The following is a 5124-nucleotide window of genomic DNA, read 5'->3' on the forward strand; positions in this document are numbered from 1 at the left end:
AAAGATGCATGATGCTTAATAACGGCAGGAAAAGAATGTAAGAATACAGTAATATAGAACGCCGAAGATACTGAGATAATCTATGACCCTCTTGAAAGTAATGGAAACTGAATGATCCCTTAAGAAATATCTGCAACACTATTACTCACGTGATGCGTCTGTTGGGAAGGGGACTGGGGGATTTCCAAGCTAATAAATAATAAAAATGGATATACCCCTGCTTGCCATATTCTTTTCTTGCATAACAGTCTTCCTCATTCTTTGCTGTTGGTACTGGCTGAAGCGACTGGTGATATGGGGGAGCCTTCTGCTTTACCTGCTTTTTCTTTCAACACTGACTGATGTGACGTGTTCTCTTGTTTAAATCTTGTAACTCTAAGATAATTACGTTCGTGAAAACAAAGCATAATCTCGCTAGTTCTAAAAGTCTCTCCTGGATAAATCGTCAACCAAGATTGAAATAAAGAACACGTCAACAGCTTGGAGAGGCTAATTCAGAATGCATTAATCATGGCTACAATATGCTGCATCACGTAGTACACAGCGCAGTCAAGGCCAACATAATTACTGTTGTTTGCTTTCCTTTGTGTTTTCTACGTTCTTTCTTACTTTATCTCCTCCATTCCATCTTAAAGTTCCCTAACGACACTCCTAAACTAAACTAATCTAACCCAACCTATTCTAACCTAATCTAACCAAACCTAAACTGAACTGACCAAAGCAAATCTCCCAGTCTAACCAAATCTAACCTAACCTAACTTAAACTTTCTTCTATATCTACCAGTTCCTTCCTCCCTTCCCACTTCCCCACTTTCAATCTCAGGTTATTTCAACCCATTTTTGTAAGAGGAATAAGCGACCTAGGAACCTACAGTAGAGGAACCCAGAGACCTTGCGCCGGCGTTGCGAAATCTAGCCAGATATGAGGATTTATGATCCGGGGAGTGCATTGACCCCCCACCCCTACTGCAAGGTCAGCGAGGAATCCTGACTCTGACCTTCATGGAGAGAGAGAGAGAGAGAGAGAGAGAGAGAGAGAGAGAGAGAGAGAGAGAGAGAGAGAGAGAGAGAGAGAGAGAACAGTACTGAGAACTCACACAGCAAACATCCTGTTGTCTTGGAAATAGTGGATACTGGTTATGCATAAGAAGAAAAATAAGAAATGGAGAGAGAGAGAGAGAGAGAGAGAGAGAGAGAGAGAGAGAGAGAGAGAGAGAGAGAGAGAGAGAGAGAGAGAGAGAGAGAATGGGTAGACCGTTATTGGAAGTCAACGCTCTTGCATCTAGTTCACTCCTAACCAGCAAGATCTCATCTCCCTTACGCACCCAGCCCTGCCAAAACCTAAATGCTGTATAAGTTTGCCTGTATTGACGCCTGCCTTCACTCACACACCTACTAAACACATCAAAATCATATAAGAGTGAATAATTACAGTGGAAAAACACGAAAAACCCTTCAAAGTCATGTAGCAGTGAATATTAATGTGAAAAAATGCAAAAAACAAGACGATTTGTGAAAAGAGATGCTTGTTATGGAATCTTGTCTCTCCTGCAAATGGGCTGGGTTCCTTTATTATTATTATTATTATTATTATTATTATTATAATTATTATCATTATATTCCTCGACTGCTTACTTCCAACTTCCCATGCCCTTTTTCCAGTCTGTGTTAGAACGAGGATGAAAGTGAGAGATTAAAGAGAGGAGATTAAAGTGAGGATGAAAGTGAGAATCAAGAAGGGAAAATAAAACGACCATAAAAGTAAGGGAATACTGAGAGAGGATTAAAGTTAGATATTCAAGAGTGGAGTTATAAGCGAGGCTGAAAGTGAAAGAATGGAAATAAAGATATCAAAATACGATAACACAGTGACGGGATTAAGCAAAGAAGAAAGTGAGAGAGAATTAAAAGCTACAAAGAAAGTGAGAGAATTAAAAGCGAGGAGAAAAATAAGAGAGAATTAAAAGCGAGGAAGAAAGTGAGATATTAAAGAAAGAGGAAAAAGTGGCGAAGTGGCTACCTACCCTCTAACCCAGGAAAGATTAGCTCCCCTCCTCCCTCCCATCCCGCCCCGGGCTTGGCCAATCCTCTCAAGGTTATCTTCTTCCCCAGCTTGGCTATTCCCAACCTATACCTCTCCCCCCATCCCTTTCCCTGCCTCTCTCTCTCTCTCTCTCTCTCTCTCTCTCTCTCTCTCTCTCTCTCAGTTTGTCTCCTCCGCGTGAATGAGAGGGGAAGTAGTGAGGATTAGAGGACAGAATATAGGGAGAAAGAAAGGGGGATATGCAACAGTAGAGGGCAGAAGAGAAGAGAAAATGTAAAGAAAGAATGGAAGAGGAGTTAAGGAGAATGGAAGTACATAGGAATTAAGAATACCAGGTCTGTTGGCCCATGACGAGGTTATCTGTTGGAAAAAAAAGGCTAAGTCTAGTAAGATCTAACCAACGTGTAAGATAAAAAAAAAGGGATAGTCAAGAAGTTCATGGCTAGGAGGGGAGGAGAAGAGGCGAAGGGATACCATGAGGGAAGGGAAGGGGAAGGGAAGGAAAGGAAGGAAAGGCTGAGGGGGGGGGGGAAGTGATGAGGACAGGGTAGGGCAGGGGAGGGGAAACAAGGTGAAGAGATACCAGAGGATAATGAGAAATAGGAGTAGACTGAGGGCTGATTTCATGGCAGAGGGCAGAGGAGGATGGAGGGAAGGTTTAGGAGAGAGGTGTGAGAGGGGAGGGAGACATGGAGGAGAGGAGGGGAATGGTGGTTAAGAACAGAGGGATATGGGGATGGAATGGACTGGCTGAAGAAAGGGGAGGTGTAAGAGAACAGGAGACGGATGGGGGAGGTGAGAGTAGGGGAAGGGTGAGGCAGGGATGGGAAAGAAGAGGATAGGGAGCGAAAGGACGAGGAGTAGACTTGGCCAATCTGCACACGTCCAGTTTATAAATAGCCCCAACGACCCAATGAGCCGCGCTGTAAAAGCTGACCGCACCTCATAAACTGCCTCTCTGATTTGGTTTTCCATAGTCTAGCCCGCTTGGCCCCTAGCGTCTTGCACCGCTACGCTACATGCACTGATGCCTGACTCACATGCTACCACTGACCAGCATACTTTTTGGCATGGCGAAACTTCTTAGCACTTCTTCCTTAGCGATTTAATTTGCACGCTACCTCTTAATATCCTCTAGTACGCTGTTTATATCTTTCTAATGCCAACAGAGTGTGCACTAGTACCATAGAAGATAATGAAGTTTTACAGGAGAAATTACACCGTCAAATCCTCTTACTGTATGTGCTGTTCCTATTTTTTTAATACCAACACAGTCCGCATCAGTATCACACAAGATACTGAGGAGTAACAGGTAAAATATATCGCTCAGGGGGTGATGTTATGAAAGCTCTTAGCAAACGACAGTACGGCTCAGTAACTATAACACATCGGATGGCCTCCCAATGTTCAGTAAAATCATCTGAAGTTAGTCAGTGTATAATAAGTCAATTTTACTTACCATGCAGCAAGACTAAGCGAAGTTGAAGTTGGAGAGATCCATACGAATAGGGATATTAGCACATCCATTCTGAAAATTCCACTCAAGTCACCTAGTCTAGTCCGGCTTTCAGGTATTTGGACAACTCCAGGCATTTTGGAGTCAAAGTTGGCAAATAAGCTTTTCTAGTTTTTTTTTTTTTTTTTTTTTTTTAATGCAGAATCCATTTTTGCTGTTTGCCAAGCTGTATCTCTCAAGCTGACACCGTCAGACGGGTATATCCAAGATGGCCGCCTTAAACTCAAAAGCATCATTTTTACAAGTGGTGCTTCGTCCGTATATCATTATGACGACCGTAAAACCTTATTAAAACCCACTATAAAATCACTGTACATTAATTATTTTATTGATATTACTTTTCTCTTAATTAATAAACATAAACATAAATCCAGGATGGCTGACAACACATTTATATTACAACAAGTTGCAGATTGCAAAATGATGAACAGGCATAGTGGCAGTGTGTTTTACACAGTGTCATTGTTGGGCTTCGACATTTGCTACAATCGTCATCGGAATGTTCTACATTTGCATGCTGCTGTACAACGCAAGTGGGACTTTTTACATTTGCAACATGCACTCATACATCGGTTGGCGCAGTTGCAGGTGATCAGTTCCACACATGAGTCTGAGACTGGGGGTAGGGACATCAGCGTTGGCACCAGTGATGCACCTTCCATCCTCCATCCCATCGTCTCTGGTTGAGGTAGTTCTGGATACTGTTCATTTGCCTGTCGCCACACAGCTGTTTGATAGTGAGCTCTTTGGATGTGAAATGGAAGGGCATCACCAGTTGGAGGAAGAGTCTCTGGAGCACTGGACTTCACGAACAGGATTTCACGCGCCTTGTTGACTGTTGTGACATTGGGGACATTGTACAACTTACAGATGAATAATTCAGCATTCTTCGCTGTCGCGTCATCGAGTTCACCTTGACCTAGACCTTCAAGAAGGCGAGAGTGTTCTTGAAACACTTTCCAGCAAGTTTTCTTTCCATGCCTGAAGAGGTATGAAGTTGTGTCACTACCAGTGATGGCGTGAAACGCTGTAATGGATTCTATCTTATCGTTATCAAAAGCAAGCCGTTCCACAATGGTGTGTACAGGAATATACTTCCTGTTTCAGCAGTTCCTGCCTTCAACCAAACTTTGTCACTGGCCAGTTTGTGGAAATGTGCAAGTAGTAATACCAGGACATCTGTGTCACGTGCAGCTATCACAATGCTAGAGGCTTGAATTTCTGTACAATGCAGAATCATTCTTGTATCTGCCTCTTCGTGTCGAGCTTTGAGTTTGTCTGTGTCCACTTCTGGATCCGATGATTCCACCTGTTCTTCATCGACGAATCCGCTAGATACCACAACAGTTTTGTTTGCTGAAACCTTCAGCATCAGTTGCTGTGAGAGGAAATTGGCCAAGTCTGCCTTGTTTTCAGGGTGTGCCATGAAAGTATCCCACTTTGCTGGGAGTGGAACATTCCTGCCTTCAATCAAACGTCGGATCGCCACTGATGCTTGACCACGTCGTGTCCTTGTTCCCTCTTTGATGGATTTCTCGTAGTATCTGTCAAACACTACATCAAT

This window comes from Coenobita brevimanus, chromosome 80 (genome assembly GCF_032717465.1).
Source record: "Coenobita brevimanus isolate Jiangsu-jjx chromosome 80, ASM3271746v2, whole genome shotgun sequence".
Classification (NCBI taxonomy): Eukaryota; Metazoa; Arthropoda; class Malacostraca; order Decapoda; family Coenobitidae; genus Coenobita; species Coenobita brevimanus.